General features: G+C 38.5%; 1 protein-coding gene across 1 annotated transcript in view; it reads left to right on the forward strand.

Moving 5' to 3' along the window:
• The first annotated feature begins 17,998 nt into the window (after positions 1-17,998).
• PSMD14 (proteasome 26S subunit, non-ATPase 14) overlaps positions 17,999-19,578 on the forward strand; it is a 104,575-nt gene continuing 102,995 nt past the window's right edge. The window contains exon 1 of the mRNA XM_055397010.2: positions 17,999-18,308. The gene's annotated coding sequence lies outside the window, so the exon portion shown is untranslated. The remainder of the gene's footprint in view (positions 18,309-19,578) is intronic.

The raw sequence follows: 19,578 nt of genomic DNA on the forward strand, positions 1-19,578 counted from the left end.
ATTCTCCAGGCAAGAATACTGGAGTGGGTTACCGTTTCCTTCTCCAGGGGATCTTCCCGACCCAGGGATCGAACCCGGGTCTCCCGCATTGGAGGCAGACGCTTTAACCTCTGAGCCACCATTAAGTAGGTATTCTATATAACTAGGTTCTGGGGAATGAATGTGATTGAAAAAAAATATTAGTCTCTATTTATAATCTATATAAATAGATTACAATCTATATAAATAGATTATTAATCTCTTGTCATGTCAGCTATGTGACATGACAAGAGATTAATTACAAAAGAAAATATTTAGTAGGAAAATTAATTTAAATGATATTCAAAACATATAACCACTGTATAAACAAAGCTCAAGAAAGAGCATGCTTGCTTATTCTGGTGCTTTGTGCCAGCTCAAGAGAAATCATCTCTGTTAAAAGTTGGTTATGTGTGCTCATTACTTGGTCTGTCATATATCTCTATTCTTCCACTGGCATGTTCAAACATAAATATAATGTTTTCTTATATAAAGAATTAATAATGTCAATTGTATGAAACCATATGTAACATTGCTGGGCCATGGTAGATATTTAGTTCCTTTAATTATTTTAATCTTTAATACAGATAATCAAGAATAGTTATTGTGAATACTGGACAAGTACTGAAGGGGAATGTTTTAGATGGGGTATGATTAGATAAGGAAAGATATAAGATGTTTTGAGTAAGATCTGGGACAGAGTGATAGGTATAAAATGACAAAGAAGTAGCAAAAAGGCATATAAAATAGGAGCATAAAATTGAAAGTTAACAGGTTGTATTAATGATGTAGAGATTCGTGTGAATGTAGAGGTCGATGTGGAAAGTAAAAGAAATAACACAAGAATGTGATTAGAATTATGCAAGGAATTCTCTCTTAAAGATTTACTTTATATTGATATGATAGGCAATACGGAAAACTGTACTCGATATTAGGGTTATAAAAACTGATAAGATTAGGTTCCTGAACTGAAAGAACACATAATAAACTAGGGTAAAACATTTGCTGGGTATCCAAAATTATTTTGAATTTTATTCAGTTTATTGATAAATATATCTGTTCGATGTTTTTATTTCTAACGTGTTAATTTTCAGATTCTCATGCACTAATCAAAGGGAAAGTATCCATAGTTCTTTTGGTTGAAGAACAAAAGAACCATATCCCAGGACGGTCCCTAATGTCAGTGCATTTTCTCAATCCTTATGATTTTCAGGGTGATTGTCAAGATGTAGTTTGGCCATGAAAGTCCTCCTTAGATATCATTTGTTAATTCAGTATTCTACAGCAAGATTTGGAATGACGTGATGAGGTGTGCTGAATATTTTCTGCTGTTCATCCTCTTCACCCTGCTCTCTGCCCTAGGAGACTGGTTCCTAAGGACCAAATCATCTGGAAGCTGGTCTTAGCTTGAGACTGTCTGAATTCTAAGGCCAGAGCTCCTGTCAGGTGGCCCATCCCCCATAGCAACACTCTCATTTCAGCTTTGGTTACTACTACCTCCCTTTGCCCCTCAAGTCTAGGGAGAGTAATACCTTCATGTTGGCAGGTACTTCAGTTGGATTCCTTTAAACTTGCCCAGATCTTTGATTAAACTATCTTTTAATGAAATCTTTTGAATGTGTTTCTGTTTCCTGCTGGAATTCTGATATAAGGCTTCCAGTCCCAGTCCCAGGAAGAAGATTATAGAAAAGCAATATAGACTTAAAAAAGAGAGACAAGGCAGAAGAGGCTATGTTTATGTTGTGGTAACAAACAAGAACTAAAATCTTAGTGGTGTGACACATAGAAATTATTTCTCTGTCACTCAAAGGTCACTATCATTGATGTAATTCTTCAAGGCAGCTATCATTTGTGTGTCACTTAGCAATCTCATCTTCTTTGATTTTCTGGCTCCAGTTTCTTACCACAGGACATCCACATCTGCTGCTACAGGGGGAAAGGGAACTGGAAAATTGCACAGTGGCTTTTTACTGCCTCAGCTGAGAAGCAAAACGCATCACTTCTTCTCATAGTTGATTGACTTGAAGTATTAGATCTCCCTGGCCAACTCCTAAGGGGATGGGAATTTTAGTCCTGTGTGAGCTCAGGAAGGAAAAAGGACATAGAATACCTACTATTGTGGTGTGTGTTAGTTTCTTAGTCGTGTCCGACTCTTTGCAACCCCATAGCCTGCAGCCCTACCCTCTGTCCATGGGATTCTCCAGGCAAGAACACTGGAGTGGGTTGCCATTTCCTTCTCCAAAAGGAACTATAGAAAGAAAGAAAGTGAAGTCGCTCAGTCGTGTCCGACTCTTTGAGACCTCATGGACTGTAGCCTACCAGGCTCCCCCATCTATGGAATTTTCCAGGCGAGAGTACTGGAGTGGGTATCATAAGCAATATGTGCATGCGCGGTCACTAATTCCTGTTTGGCTTTTTGCAACTCCGTGAACTGTAGCCCATCAGGCTCCTCTGTCCATGGGATTTCCCAAGCAAGAATACTGGAGTGGGTTGCCATTTCCTCCTCCAGGGGATTTTCCTGACCCAAGGATTGAACCCGCATCGCCTGTGTCTCCTGCACTGGCAGCAGATTCTTTATCACTAAGCCACCTGGGAAGCCCCATTGTAAGCAATATCTTTGACTTTTGTCCGTGGTTCCCGGCACAGGGTTCCATTTTAACTTTCTGAGTGCTAGGAGTGACCTTTGTCTTTCATAATAAGCCCCTTTATATCACACCTAGTGCAGTTGCTCAGTCGTGTCTGACTCTTTGTGACCCCATGAATCACAGCACGCCAGGCCTCCCTGTCTGTCACCCAACTCCTGGAGTTTACCCAAACTTATGTCCATCGAGTCGATGATGCCATCCAGCCATCTCATCCTCTGTCGTCCCCTTCTCCTCCTGCCCCCAATCCCTCCCAGCATAAGGGTCTTTTCCAATGAGTCAATTCTTCGCATGAGGTTGCCAAAGTATTGCAGTTTCAGCTTCAGCATCAGTCTTTCCAAAGAACACCCAGGACTGATCTCCTTTGGGATGGACTGGTTGGATTTCCTTGCAGTCCAAGGGACTCTCAAGAATCTTCTCCAGCACCACAGTTCAAAAGCATCAATTCTTTGGCACTCAGCTTTCCTCACAGTCCAACTCTTACATCCATACATGACCACTGGAAAAGCCATAGCCTTGACTAGACAGACCTTTGTTGGCAAAGTAATATCTCTGCTTTTTAATATGCTGTCTAGGTTGGTCATAACTTTCCTTCTAAGGAGTAAGCGTCTTTTAATTTCCTGGCTGCAATCAGCATCTGCAGTGATTTTGGAGCCCTCAAAAATAAAGTCTGACACTGTTTCCACTGTTTCCCCATCCATTTCCCATGAAGTGATGGGACCAGATGCCATGAACTTAAGTTTATGCTAATGAGGTAACTTAGAATCAGGTCCCTAGATAGCCCCAGGATGGGACTGGTCACCAGAAAGACTAAGCGATTAGAGGGTAGGAACTTGCACCCCCACCCACTGACTTCCAGGGAGAGGAGAGGGGCTGGATATTGAACTCTTTAAAACTCCTGAACAATGAAATTTAGAGAGCTTCCAGATTGATGAACAGATCAAGCTGGTGGGAGGGTGGCATACCGGGAGAGGACAAGGAAGCTCTGTGCCCTCCCCACCCTATGTACTTTTCCCTCTGCCTATTCCTTTGTGTCTTTCATAATAAACTGGAGTTATAGGCATAGCATTTTCTTCAGTTCTATGAGTCATTCTAGCAAATTATCAAACCTTGGAGGGAGAACAGGTAATAGGAACTCTGGAATCTGTAGCCAAGTTAGACAGATGTGGACTGTCTGGTACCAGGGACTTGTTACTTAGGCCTGATATTTGAGTGAGAGCAGTATTATGAGATTGAGTCCTTAAACTTGTGAAGTCCAACACTAACTCTGGGTAGTTAGGGTAGTTAATATCGAATAGTATTGAATTGTAGGACACTCAGATGGTTTCAGAGAATCAGAGAGTTAGAGATGTAGTGTTGGAAAAGACTAAATGTAGACATTGATAAGTTAAATTGTCATGTTAAAATTTAAGAGTAGCAAATGAAGAAGATCAAATATCATATACAAAGTCAATTGATTTATAGGTCATATGCAATAACTATAATAAGAACACATAGTGTTTACTAAATGTTTTACAAATATTAAGCCATTTAATCCTCATAGCAACCCTATTTAACAATAGCATAGTTAGTCACTAAGTCGTGTCAGACTCTTTGTGACCCCATGAACTGTAGCCTGCCAGGCTCCTCTGTCCATGATTTTCCAGGCAAGAATACTAGACTGGGTTGTCATTTACTTCTCTAGGGGGTCTTCCCTGATCTTCCCCACAAAGGGATCAAACCCATGTCTCCTGTGTTACAAGTGGATTCTTTACTGACTGAGCCACCAGGGAAGCCAATAGATTTGATGATATATTAGAACTTATTACAGAAGTGTGACATTCTGCAAGCCTGCATGCTGAAAGCCTGTGCTTCTCAACAGGAAGAAGCTTGTGCTCTGCAACAAGACAAGACCCTGAGATGAGAAGCTGGCGAACCACAGCTTGAGAGTAGCCCACACTTGCTGTAACTAGAGAAAGCCAGCACTCAGCAATAAAGAACCGCTAGATTCAGAAAGTAAAAAATGAAAATAAATAAATCTTTTAAAAAAATTCATTAGCAACACACAGCCTAATGAAATCTGGCATAATGCCAAATGTCCAAAGTATCTTATTATAAAGAAGATGTCACCTTCAAGGCAATTGCATAGCACAGATACCTTGGTTGGTATCACAACTCTAGCAAGCCTTTTTAACATGCTAATCTCATAAAGTTACTTCTTATTCAGTTCAGTTCAGTCGCTCAGTCGTGTCCGACTCTCCGCGACCCCATGAATCACAGCACGCCAGGCCTCCCTGTCCATCACCAACTCCCGGAGTTTACTCAAACTCATGTCCACAGAGTCGGTGATGCCATCCAGCCATCTCATTCTCTGTCGTCCCCTTCTCCTCCCGCCCCCAACCTTTCCCGTAAATTAGCATTTATACATATGTGTACATACATGATTTGATGTGGTGTTGCATGTGAATATTAAGGTTTTTTTAATCAGAATAATTAATAGTTCAGTTGCTCTTTTAAGTATTGATGGTCTAATCATGTTTTGAAATGTGAAATAAAAAATTCTTTCTCAGTGGGGAAAAGTAATCTATATTTATTTAATTCTTAGTCAAATTATTTGTACTTTGAACATTGTGCTCAATGGCTGAGATTTATTGTGAATGTTACCATCTACCTACAGAGAACTCTTGTCATTCATGAACATTAAATCCTCTTCATGAATTAGTTTATTTTCTCCCAAATTGTTTGGAATTCATTTATTTACACTAACATTTTAAAGCATTAAGGTTATTGCTTAATTTATTAAATATACAATAATTATAAAAGCTATCACATAATGATAAGAAAAAAGATTAACGGGGTTTATAGTGAACTAATCTACAAATCAAAGAAGTTCATTACAAAAATAGTTATATCTAATAATAGGACTCTTTATAGATCCAATTAATATCATCCAACAAAGATAATCTTGTTTAAGCTACCTCATTAGAGGCTAAGAAAGCTTTTGAAGTTTAAATGGAGCAGTATTTTCTGATATTTAACACATTTTTAATTTAATTTTCCTATTTCTAAGTGGATCAAATTTATTTTATAAAAGGTTCAGAACTTTATGTAAGTCCTAACCAATGGTTCACTAATATTTTTCTGTTAAAACAGGAGCTAAGTGTAAGTTTCTGGATTTTATAAAACTAAGAAAAAAATTTTTTTTCTAATTCTTAAGAAGAGAATGGATTTTATGCAAACAGTATTGTGCATATTGAAACAAATAATACATGACAGTATTTTATTTCTTTGAATCCTGGGGTAGAAAAGCAGTTGGGTTTTTAGTGGTGATCTGATACAGCCAATTGCCTTAAGTTAGAATACACATAAATAGCATCTCCAAGTGATCACTTAAAATTAAAAAATGAGAAGAAGCCATAATCTAGAGACACTGAGATGTTAGGTCTTCTCTCTTCTACTTTCTTTTGGGCACTCTCTACCCTAACAATTTTAGGAGAGATACTTTAGTTTTGTTCACTTATAAACTCTCCAGGTAGTAAATGGAAGATAGGACATTATCAGTCAGAAAATTGGGTATCTCCCTGTGCCTCTTATTTTAAAGCTCTCAAGAACTGAAATATTTGATGCTATCCTTGCCTTCTATGATCATAGCTATTGAAGCACTTCAAAACTGTCATGCTATATCTTATGTGGAATATAGAACATTCAGTATTTTTCTTGAAATAACATTCAGTTGAATTCACCTGGTAGTTTTATTTTCTAGGTTAAACCCCCCAAATTACTCTCATCTTTATTCATGCTTTCTATTAATAAAACAATTACTATTGTTGTTTGTTCTTTTTCTTAAAATGTGATAAAATCTAGATATAGGCTTCTAAAAGGGGCCTAGTCAATGGCAAAAATAGGAAGAAATTACTTCCTTGCATATGCTTTCATGAACAAGAATGGAGAGGGGGAGGTTAAAGAAGTATACAAATGAGAAAGATGGAGATTTTGGTGAACTTTGTAACTGTAGGTAGTGGTAAGGAGAGAGATATATATCCTAAAAGCACTGAATGTGCCTATGAAAGCAGCCAGAAGCGTAACATTGTATGGAAAGGGGCAGGCAGCTTTGTGGGGGTGAGGAGAGAAAATATGATGAAGATTAGTCATCTACCAAAATGGAAAATAATTTTTTAAGATTAAAATTAAATGTATTCTTTATCAGCCATCATGCATGATGAAGTCAGCTTTTAACTGTGGGTTACCACAGTCATTTTTCCTGTGTATGCTGGCAAAATTACATGACATGCCAGTTTCAACTCACTGAAGAAAGGCAAAATTTGGGAATATTTGTGCAAAGTTAATAACAAAACATGCATATCTTGAAACAAAAAAGAATAAAGAGATCTTAAAAGTAGACTCAGGAATATGTAAAACCATTAGAAGGGGGTCAGATGGATTGGGTAGTGATTTTAAGGATCGGCTTGGGGACATTTGTGTTGGGAATTAAAGCATGATAAGCAGGATTTGATTTTGTTTGTTTTTTTTGCTACAAAGTGAAATGGGTAGACTCTGGAAATGTGAAATAGTGGTCACTAGATATTTAAATTTGAGATTCTTATAGACCAAATTCTGTGCAAAATGATTTAATATCCTATATCATTTGCTTACATTTGTATATTCAGCTTATAGGCCACCATGGCTATTCTAAATATACTATTCTGAAACCAGAGCTTTTTCTTATGATTAATACTATCTCTTGAATTTGGGATTATTAGAGAATCCCAGGGACGGGGGAGCCTGGTGGGCTTCCGTCTATGGGGTCGCACAGAGTTGGACACAACTGAAGTGACTTAGCAGCAGCAGCAGCAGCAGAAGTGAAGTTTAAACTACTGGATAATTCTACCTATCATACCATACTCTTTGGTTATCCATATTTTTCAAGCTGAATATGCTTAATTCTGAGAACTATCCTAGACAAAATGTTACAAATCTGTTTTTAAAGTCCTATGTAAATATGTATATGTAAATACCTTAATATGAATATTAAGGTATTCTAAAGCCAAAGTATTTGAGAAGAGAGAAGGTGTGAATCATTAGAAAAGGTTGACCTGGGCTTGAAACTTGTGTGCTACATGCTAAGTCGCTTTAGTCACGTCCAACTCTTTGCAACCCTATGGACTGTAGTCCACCAGGCTCCTCTCTACATGGGTTTCCCAGGAAAGAATACTGGAATGGGTTGCCATCTCTCCTCCAGGGGATCCTCCCAACCCAGGGATCAAATCCCTGTCTCTTACCTCTTTTGCATTGGCCAGTGAGTTCTTTACCACTGGTGCCACCTGGGAAGCCCCTGGGCTTGAAACTTGGATTTCTAAATTTCATGCTCATCATTTGAAAAGTGATGGTGTTGGACTTTTAAGTACATGGTCAACTATTTTCTTGTTAACTCTTTGCCTGAGATAGTTGAACCTTGATTTCTTTCTAATAGGATACAGTGATAATCAACACAGATACAGTCCCTGTCTTATAGAGCTTGGGGTTGTGTGATAGTAAAAGCGGACATTATTTTTATAGGCCCAGTACTATGCTAAGCGCATCATATGCACTATTTCATTTAGTCACATAATCCTACCAGGTTGTTAATATTATTTTGATTTTATAGAGAAGAAGACTCAAGCTTATAGAGATTAGGTGACTTGCCCAAGGTAAGTAAAAGATGGAACCAAGATTTGATTCTAGAACTGTCAGATACCACAGTCTGGATTATTGTAGCTATGTAATAAGTCTTAGAGTCAAGTAGTATAAATAATTTACCTTTATTTTCTTTTTTTCCCACAGTTGTTTTGGTTATTTTAAGTCCTTTACATTTCCATATGAATTTAAGAATCAGCTTGGGGAGAACTGATAACCCAGCATTAAATCTGATTCCGTTACTTAGAAATATTTTGATCCTTTGGGGTCCTGCTTTCAAGCTTTTTAAGTAGGACCAAACCTGCTTTTCACGTATGGCTAGTTATTCCCTATTACTGAAACATACCATTCTTGGTGCTCTTACTGATGCTGTTTTAATTATGAGGTTTTTTCCTAAGGCTAGTTTTTATTATTTTTATTATTCCCGGTCGTTATGAACCACTCTACCCTCTAATTCTTTCCTAAGGTTCTTTCCCCAGCCACATGCATGCACTGATTACCAATCAACTGAATATTCAAGGTGGTCACTCTGTAGATCTCTGGCATTCTCCCTGTGTATCTCTCTCCTCTAGTTCTCTGCCTGATGAAATCTAGCAGCCTGGCTTCCCCAGACTCCCACCTCTGTCTCTTCAATTCTGGTAGGCCTCTGGGTTCACCTGAGCTCTTTTCTTCCTGGGTTGAGGCTTGGACATTTTCTCCAGGCAGTAGACTGGGACAACTGGAAGAACTAGAGCACTCTGTTCACTTGTTTTCCATCTCTCAGGGTTCATTGTCTTTTTTTGTGGCTGCACCATGTGCTTGTTGAATCTTCGTTCCCCAACCAGGGATTGAACCCAGGCTGGCAGCAATGAAAGCACAGAGTCCTAACCACTGGACCACTGGGGACTTCCCCTCATTGTTCTTTGGTGCTTGATGTCCATTGTCTTCTTCTTTCCCACTAGAGATGACGGTTTCTCTAGTAGTTAGCCATGAGAATGTAAACAGAAGTGATGATGTGTAAGTTCTAGTTCAAGCTCTTAACTAAAAGCTGCTTGCCCCTGATTCCTCTTTCCCTTTCCCACATGCCATAATATGAGAGGAGGATGGCACAGTTGGGAGACAGACCCAGGCTTCGGAGAACCTCATGGAGCAGTACCGCTCTGACCCCCTCACTACTGTGATCTTCAGGTGAGATAGAAAGAAATGTGATAACTGGTTTTGTTGTCGTCCAGTTGCTCAGTCGTGTCCGACTCTTCGGGGCACCATGGACTGCACCATGCCAGGCTTCCCTGTCCTTCACTATCTCCCAGAGCTTGCTCAAACTCATGTCCATTGAGTTGGTGATGCCATCCAACCATCTCATCCTCTGTCATCCCCTTCTCCTCCTGCCTTCAGTCTTTCCCAGCATCAGGGTCTTTTCCAATGGTTCTTTCACATCAGATAGCCAAAGTTTTGGAGCTTCAGCTTCAGTCCTTCCAATTCAGGATTGATTTCCTTTAGGATACTGCTTTGATCTCCTTGTTGTCCAGGAGACCCTCAAGAGTCTTCTCCAACACCACAGTTCAAAAGCATCAATTCTTCAACACTCAGCATTCTTTACGATCCAACTCTCATGTCCATACATGATTACTGGAAAAACCATAGCTTTGAGTATGCAGAAGTTTGTAGGCAAAGTAATGTCTCTGCTTTTTAATATGGTGTCTAGATTGGTCATAGATTTTCTTCCAAGGAGCAAGCATCTTTTCATTTCATGGCTGCAGTCACCATCTGCAGCGATTTTGGATAACTGTTTAAACCATTACTATTTTGGTCTTTGCTAAAGCAACTCGTATACTAATCAGTACAGCCAAGGAAAGTACTTCCAGATTCATACACATAGGAAGTAATGGAGTTAATTTATCAACCCAGATTTATCTATGATCATAATCATTGTCCCGGGTTTCCCAAATTGTGGTTATATTTCTGCCATTTTCACAATTTTTCCCATATCTATTTATTATTTGTGTCATTGTTTACTTAATATTTTTCCTTAAATAGATGCTTTTAGAAGAAATTGTTATCTTAAGCAATAATAGTCATTAAATTAAAGGTCTGATATGCTCTTTATATATTTTTCTAGTATACATCAAAATAAGTATATATCCATTAATATAAAAGATGTCCACAGATGTCCAAAATCATCTTGTGTACCACCCATGGTATTCATGAAAAACACTGAGAAATACACAGTATTTTGATTTTGCCTCTTAATCAATTAATCACAATGAGTAGAGATCACAGTGAAAAGAAAGACCAGACTCATCTGGAAGAATTAATTACATGATACACTTCCCTCACTCTGTCCCCAAGATTTTCAAGATAGTTGCTCACCAATTTCCTCTATTATTTGCCAATATTATGAACAGATCTATGACTTTTCAAATTTCCCTGTTGAGTGTTGTCTCCTTGGAACAGCATTCCAATCTCAGTGGACTGCTAAACCCATGCATCTGCCTGTTTTAGAAAGAAGGTAGTCACATACATTCTAAAGTGTCACAGACATCTAAAGTTATACCTGTTAACACTTTAGAAAAATAAAATGATAACATAGAAAGAAGTGACATTAATTGCCTATCAGTTGCTTTTCCACCAAATTAAAAAAAATAATCACTGGTTATTATGAATTTTAATTCTGCTACTAACTAGCAACAGCACCTTTCTCATGCAAGGTATCCTCTTTGGGTTTCACTTTACTGAAGTGAAAAATGAAGAATTTGAAAGTATACAAAACAATAATAATAATAACTCCATAGTGAAGAATGTGCCAAAGTCATGACTTGGCATTTCAGCAAAGAGTAAATATAAATGATCAACAAACACTTGAAAGATATTCAACTTTATTAGTAATCAGGAACATGTAAATTAAAGCAAAATGATACATCATTGTACTTTCATTAGCTTGGCAAAAATTAAGAAGTCCAACAAAATTAAATGCTAGTGATTATGTAGAGCAACAGGAAAGTTTGAACGTTAAGTGGGATTACATTTTGACATTATCAAGTTAAAATTGACAACATGCATGACTTTGAACCCAGCAATTTTACTTGTAGGTATATAGTCTTGAGAATCTCTTGGTTAGATAGACCAGGGAATATAGAGAATGTTTATAGCAGTGTTGTTCATAATAGCACAAAACAAAAAAAACTAAAAACAGTCCAAATGCCCATCAACTGGAGAATGATAAATGGTGATATAGTATTCAGTTTAGTTCACTTCAGTTGCTTAGTCATGTCCAACTCTTTGCGACCCCATGGACCCTGTGGCAGCACGCCAGGCTTCCCTGTCCATCACCAACTCCTGGAGCCTACTCAAACTCATGTATCTCATCCTCTGTCATCCCCGTAATACAACAAAGAAAAACCTGGAAAAGACAGACAATAGAAATTTGCAAGTCTTCAGAATGTACATGGTAATTAAAACTTTCAGCCAGAATAAAATAGTACATAAAGCCCTATAGAATAAAAGGACAATTGGATGGAAAATGGCAGAGGAAAAAGGACCAATAGATTTCCTTTTTAAAAGGCAGAGGAAAAAAATCTATACAAAACCTTTATTTTAATACTCATCTAGTATCAATTTCCTTCACCCATTATAGATCAAATGTTATTTTCTGTGTCTTCCATACAGTTTCTTTCATCAGAAAGCCTCTTGTATTGATCAAAATTACTTTGCAATACAAATTATTACTCCTTATTTTTTTGGCTACACTGGCGTCCCTAGTGACTCATGTGGTAAAGAATCTGCTTACAATGCAGGAGACTTCAGTTCATTTCCAGGTTGGGAAGATTCCCTGGAGAAGGAAATGGCTACCAACTCCAGTATTCTTGCCCAGAGTATCCCATGGACAGAGGAGCCTGGCAGGCTACAGTCCATAGGGTCATAAAAAATTGGACACGACTTAGCAACTAACACATGCAACAATAATGTGCAGGGCTTGCCGGATCTCAGTTTCCTGACCAAGGAATCAAACCTGTGCCCCCAGCAGTGGAATGGTGAAGTCCGAACTACTGAACCCCAAAGGAATTCCTCCCCGATTTTTAAAAATCTTAATATATTGGGTTTCTGAACTTAAGGGATGTCAACTTGGAATCATTTGAGTTATCCTGTGTATTTTACTTACTTTGCTAGAATGTAGTAAGTTAAGTTTTAGAGGCTTCTTAGAAACAGAGGTTATGCTTTTTTACCCAGTAGTAACTTGAATACATACTCTGAATTCTGATTTATCCTTTTAATGGCATCTTTTCTTTGTAGGTGCTAAAAAAAAATCTTTGTTCTTTGTTCAAACAAAGAACAATAAGGAAATTACTTGAGAAAATTAAATTTTATTGACACCAAGGATACTTAGGCCACATCACCAAAAAAAAATTATGGCAATATCAGTAGTGCCTTTTAAATTAAATGACAAATTGGAAGTGTTTAACAACATATGGTCCCTTTTTCTTGACATATATGATTAAGAATATATCTTTTTATCAAAATGTAAAATACCATCTGGTAGAAGTAACAATTATTCTATTGGCTTTTACATTAAATCACTGTACTTCAAAAAGTAAATATTTTCCTGTTTTTCCTTTTTCTTGTGCTAGATCTATTTATAATATTCAAAACTGTATAATTCAAACACTATAATTAGGTGTAACAATTAAAACTGATTTTGAATTTTGAACAGAAAACAATGTTTCTTAAATTTTTCCAAACATTTCTTAAAAATTCATTTTACAATAGCTCTTTTCTAATATTCATGATTGTAAATTTAGGCTATCTGAAAACCTACTGTTACAACTTCTTGTTAGACACATAGTAAGACTTTGTATATGAAAGGAGTTATATGTATATGCATGTAGTGCTCTTTACAAAAAGGAAGGAATTTTTATAATAAGGTTCATGCATTTTGAATGTATGTAGTAATGTTAATAGCCAGAGTTATTCATTCATTTGACAAACCTGTCAGGTTCAGAAGATACCAAATGAGCAGGAAAAGTTTCTCTCTGACACAGGTATATTATATATCTAATAAGGAAATTTCTGCAATATATGATTTTAGGAAACATATCAAGCAATTCACAATTTTGTGCATATAGTGTTCTCCAAAGCCACACTGGGACTAACCCAAACAATGAATGCTTTAAGTATTAGATGTAATACTTGTATCAGATATGTGGCCTGAATTCTATAAATTTTGTTGTTTATTTAACTTTAAAGAATTGATCATTTCAAGAGGGGCTATTAGATTTTAGATATTTCTGATCCTTTTGAGTATTTTAAGGAAGCAAACTATTTGAATAAATATCATTCTAATATTTAAGTATCTATGATGGCTAGACCCTACCAACTGCTCTCAAGAAGCCTAAAATTTAGATGCCAAGGCAGACAAGTAAAGCAAGGACGATAGAGAGGACTGTAGGGTAAGCAATATGACTGTTATATACTGACCACACTTCAACCACTGGGGTAAAGTATGGGGATGGGAGATGGAAGAAAGGACATTTTAGACAGAAGTCATACTTTGGTATGACAAAGGAAAGGACTAAATAACAAATTTGAGGATTTTCTTCTCTTTTCTATCAACTATATTGTAGTATAAACTATATACAATAAAATGTACTTAAGTGTACAGTTTGATGAGTTTTGATAAACCACCATAATAAAGAGAGAGTATTTCCGACAACCCAAAAAGTTCTTTCACACCCCATGCAGTCAATCCTCCCACCTGACCCCACACTGAACCCCCAAGAGAATCACTGATCTGCTTTCCGTCACTATGTATTTGATTCCATTTGTTTAGAGTTCATTAAAATTGTATTTTACAGTATGTACTCTTTTGTGTCTCTTTTTCATCAGTATGATGTTTTCAAAAGTCATCCATGCTGTTGCATATATAAGTGGTTTCCTCTTTACTGCTGAACATTATTGTGTTGTAAGGACATACCACACTTTATCCACTTACCAGCTGGGAAACATTTGGATTATTTCCAGTTTGGGGCTATTATGAATAAAACTGCTGTGAACTATTATGTTTAAGTCTTGGTGTGGACAAATGTTTTTATTTACTTTTGGTAAATATGTAAAGTGGAGTTGCTGGGTCAAATGGTAATTGTATTTTTTTTTTTTTTTAACCTTGCAGGATCTTAGTTCTCTGAACAGGGATTGAACCTGGGCCACAGAAGCGAAAGCACTGAGTGTTAACCACTGGACCACCAAGGAATTCTCTGGTAATTGTATTTTTTAACTTCATTAAAAAAAAAAAAAAAAGCCAGAATGGGAATTCCCTAGAGGTACAGTTGTTAGGACTCTGTTCTTTCACTGCCTAGGTCTCCGTGTAGCCTGCTGCCACCCCTCCCTCCCCCCAAAATCCAACAATGCCAGAACAATTTTCAAAGTGGTCAAACCATTTAAGTTACTGTTTGCACGGTAAATATACTTTTCATCCTCTTAGTTTCAAAATGTTTTGTCTTTAAATCTAAAATGTGTCTCTTGTGGCTTGCACATAGTTTTTTTTTAACCCATCCTACAAATCTCTTTTAATTAGAATATTTAATCCATTTGTGATATTTATTTAGTTACATTTAATGTAATTACTGATAAGATAGTATTTATGCCTGCCATTTTGCTATTTGCTTTCTTAATGTCATATATTTTTCTGTTCTTCTATTCCCTTTACTCCCGCCTTTTATGTTAAATACTTATTTGTACCTTTTAATTACCTTTGTACCTTTAATTACTTTGTACCTTTAATTATCAGTCCATCTTAAAGGAAATCAGTCCCAGGTATTCATTGGAAGGGCTGATGTTGAAGCTGAAACTCCAATACTTTGGCCACCTGATACGAAGAGCTGACTCATTTGAAAAGACCCACATGTTGGGAAAGATTGAAGGCAGGAGGAGAAGGGGATGACAGAGGATGAGATGGTTAGATGGCATCATCGACTCAATGGACATGAGTTTGGGTAAACTCCGGGAGTTGGTGATGGACAGGGAGGCCTGGCATGCTGCGGTTCATGAGGTCACAAAGAGTCGGACACAACTGAGCGACTGAACTGAACTGAATTACCTTGTCATTGCTTTTATGATATATTTTTTGAGTATCTTCTTAGCGGTTGTTCTAGGGATTACTCAGTTTTGTTCTCTGAACACCTTGCAGGGTAGCTAATGGGTAAAACTTTGTTGTCTTAGTGGTTGCTCCTAGGGCAGGAGGAGAAGGGGACAACAGAGGATGAGATGGTTGATAGCATCACCAATTCAATGGACTTGACTTTGAGTAGGCTCCAGGAGTTGGTGATTGACAGGGAAGCCTGGTGTGCTGCAGTCCATGGGGTCCCAAAGAGTCAGACCCGACTGAGCAACTGAACTGGGGATTACAATTACCAATTTAGAACAATACAGCTTGGATTAATACCAGTTTAATTTCAATAGTATACAAAATCTTAGCTACTATATAGCTTCATTCCCTCTTGCTTCCCTTGTACTATAATTATGACACAAATTAGATCCTTATACATAATATGCTGATCAACAAAGATTTATAATTACTATGCAGCTGTATTTTAAATGGGAGAAAAAATAATTATAAACAAAAAATACATTTACACTTTTATAATTATTTATGTAGTTACAAGTTTCCTTTATATGGGTTTGAGTTATTGTCTAGTTTTTCATTTCAACCTGAAAGACTCCCTTTAGAATTTCTTGTATGGCAAGTTTCCTAGTGACAAATTCTTGTTATTTTTGTTTATACATGCATTTGGGGAATGTACTAATTTCTCCTTCATTTTTTAAGGATAGTTTTCCTGGATACAGAAGTCTTAGCTGACAGTCTTCCAGCATTTTGAACATGTCATCCCACTGCTTTCTGCTTCAGTAGTTTTGGTTGTAAATCTTATTTAGGATTATGTGAGGAGTGGCTTCTCTCTTGACACTTTCAAGATTCACTCCTTGACTTTCGTTTTCAACAGGTTAATTATAATGTGTCCAGGTGTGTATTTCTTTGAATTTATCCCACTTAGACTTTATTAAGCTTCATGGATGTGTGGATTAATGTTTTTTTAATAAATTTGGAAAGTTTGTGACCATTAAGTGTCATCACATAGCATCAATGGTGTATACATGTCAAACCCAATCTCTCAATCCTTTCTGTTCTCCCCTTTCCCCCTTAGTAGCCATCCTTTTGTTCTCTTCAGTTCAGTTCAGTTCAGTCGCTCAGTCGTGTCCGACTCTCCGCGACCCCATGAATCACAGCACGCCAGGCCTCCCTGTCCATCACCAACTCCCGGAGTTCACTCAAACTCATGTCCACAGAGTCGGTGATGCCATCCAGCCATCTCATTCTCCGTCGTCCCCTTCTCCTCCCGCCCCCAACCCTTCCCAGCATCAGAGTCTTTTCCAGTGAGTCAACTGGTCGCATGAGGTGGCCAAAGTACTGCAGTTTCAGCTTTAGCATTAGTCCTTCCAATGAACACCCAGGATCGATCTCCCTTAGAATGAACTGGTTGGATCTCCTTGCGGTACAAGGGACTCTCAAGAGTCTTCTCCAACACCACAGTTCAAAAGCATCAATTCTTCGGCAATCAGCTTTCTTCACAGTCCAACTCTCACATCCATACATGACCACGGGAAAAACCATAGCCTTGACTAGACGGACCTTGGTTGGCAAAGTAATGTCTCTGCTTTTTAATATATTATCAAGGTTGGGCATAACTTTCCTTCCAAGGAGTAAGCGTCTTGTAATTTCATGGCTGCAATCAGCATCTGCAGTGATTTTGGAGCCCCCAAAAATAAAGTCTGACACTGTTTCCACTTTTTTTACATTTCCCATGAAGTGATGGGACCAGATGCCATGATCTTTGTTTTGTTCTCTACATCTGTGCTATTTCTGCTTTGTAAATAAGATGGTCTATGCTGATATTTTAGATAGCGATTTTTGAGTGGGAAATTCTGTACAATTGTGCCACTCACACAGCTTTGGATTCAGATGTTGCAATCCTTCTTTTCCCTCTATCCAGTAGTTTGGTCACCTTTCTTGATTTAGGAATGCTTTAAAGATGCTAGTTATTTAGAACATATCTGACAAAGTGAGAGGGGCTTGGTAAAACGTCCTGCCCTAAACAAACCCTTTACTGAATTGTGATATAAACGTGTCAATAGTCATTTCTTGGGCAGTTTTGCTCTCTCAACACCTAGCAGGGGAGCTAATGGGTAAAACGTTATTGTTGATAATTACTTGGAGAAATAATGATTTATTTATTTATTAAGTTTTGTAAATTAAATTGGGCTTAAAATAGATGGCTTCGCTATTAGGGAAATGTCTGTTTTCCTTGAAATTCAATCTTCGCAAATTGGTAAGGACAAGAAGGTGAGTAGACTGCACTATGGAAAAGAACATCAGGCCGGCCGATTTCCACTGTTTTCACACTTCTCCCTTTTCTCTCTTGCTTCTCAGATAACCTCGTTTAGTTCAACTGAACCTTTTCGTTTTGAGGCAGGGCCGCGATGAACACCAAAACGAAAGGAGTTCTGGACTTCGCATTCCTACACTTCCATCTCCTATCCAGTCACCTCCCAGGGCGCGCAGGCCAGCGTCTCCGCTCTGGCCGAGCGGAGAGAAGCGGGGAAGGGAGACGCGAGGGCGGAGCAGCGAGGATGTCCGGCGCTAACTTCCGCCTCGCCCTCCAAGCCTGGAGTCAAGAAGCTGGCCCGCTCCGTCTGTCTCGGGCGCTACTCCAGGGACGCCTGCCCGACTCCCGAGTCGTCTCCAATTGGCCGTCGGAGGAACGGAAGCCGAAGAGGAGCAGTGAACCCGGAAGTGCTTCGCCGCGGAGGCCCGGGCGACTCTTTTGAATGGAATCGGGCTGATTCATCGCCGGTTCGCCGAGCCAGAGCCGGGCCCAGGCCGAGCTGCTGCTGTCGCTGTCGCCTCCGCCGCGTCATCGCTCCTGGAAGACAAGGGTCCAGACCGCGACCTCCCGCTCCGCCCGCCTTCAGGTAAGCCTGTGAAGGCAGGCCTCGGACGTCCGCGGAGGCAGCAGCGCTAGGCCGCTGCTAGCCCCGTGCTTTCCTGAGTCACGTTGCCCAGCCGAGTTGCCACGGCCCCGGGCGGTGAGGGTGGAGTCCAGGTTCCTTCGTCCTCCTCGCTGGCTTCCCGGGTCTCTGATTAAGTTAGGTCTGAATGTAGTTTCTTTCCTGGCGTTTCTGCTCCGCTGAATTCACCACACTTTGGGAACCTCTCCTCCCTATACAGGGAGAATTCTTGGTTTTGGCCACTGTTTGTATTCTTTTCAAAGTTACCCCTGTGTTGAAAAACTTCCCACCAGACAGGAAACAAGGGAGAGAAGAAAATGAACTTTACCGTTGAGTGCATGTTTGCTTTATCACTTTTCCCAAGGATAGGCCTTGACCCATTTTCTTTTAGTTTTAGGTTTTTATCTCCCTTCAAAAACAAACAAAACCCAGAGGTGCACTGGTTTTTAACCTTGAAACTCTTCAAAACAAAATGCGATTATTTCTGCTCTGCCTTTGAACTTACTTTCAATTTGTCCTAATTGAGTAGTTGTTGATGAGTTGATTACATTTCTTGTTTTCGGTAAAGTAGCGATCTGCTGCTGTGTGTTATATCCTGGAACTCAGTTTTCCTGGGAACACTACATTGTGTCAGTCAAGAAAGAAAAATATAAAATTATTGAAAAAGTTTGAAAATAAATCCAGTGATTGAAGGAAAAATTTTTGAAATTAAAAGGGTATCCAAAAGTTGGTAAAAGATTTAATGGGAAAGGCAAGGAAGAGATTTTAAAAATGACCAAGAAATGTACTTCCAGGGTGAAGATTATTTTTTTCCACTGCCCACAAAATTACTTAGTGCTGCTGATTTGATGTTTGTGAGTAAGCAAGAAGACAGCCAGTGATAATGGTGAAATAACAGAAAAAGAACTGAATACAGTTGTAGTGCAGATGATTAATAGTAGCCTTCTAGTCTTGTCCTATAAAACCACCAACTGGCTCATTTAAAGTTTAAATTGGGTATGTTTTAAACATACAAACTTAAGGGGGTTATTGTGCATTTGAAGAGATTAAGATATGTGGTGGCTGAGAATTAACTACAGGATGCATTTAGTGAAGTGGTATTTCGTGAAAAACCTGAATATTGTCTTGATTTTGTTTTAGAACAAAGTTACATGTGGTCAACAGGAGAAAGTTCTGAAGTCATGATCTTTCAATGTAGCCCCACCTGTTGAGTTTGGGAGATTTTTTTTTTTCC

The sequence above is a fragment of the Moschus berezovskii genome, chromosome 2, assembly GCF_049115385.1.
Source record: "Moschus berezovskii isolate FMDL1 chromosome 2, NW_MosBer_1.0, whole genome shotgun sequence".
NCBI classification, from domain to species: Eukaryota; Metazoa; Chordata; class Mammalia; order Artiodactyla; family Moschidae; genus Moschus; species Moschus berezovskii.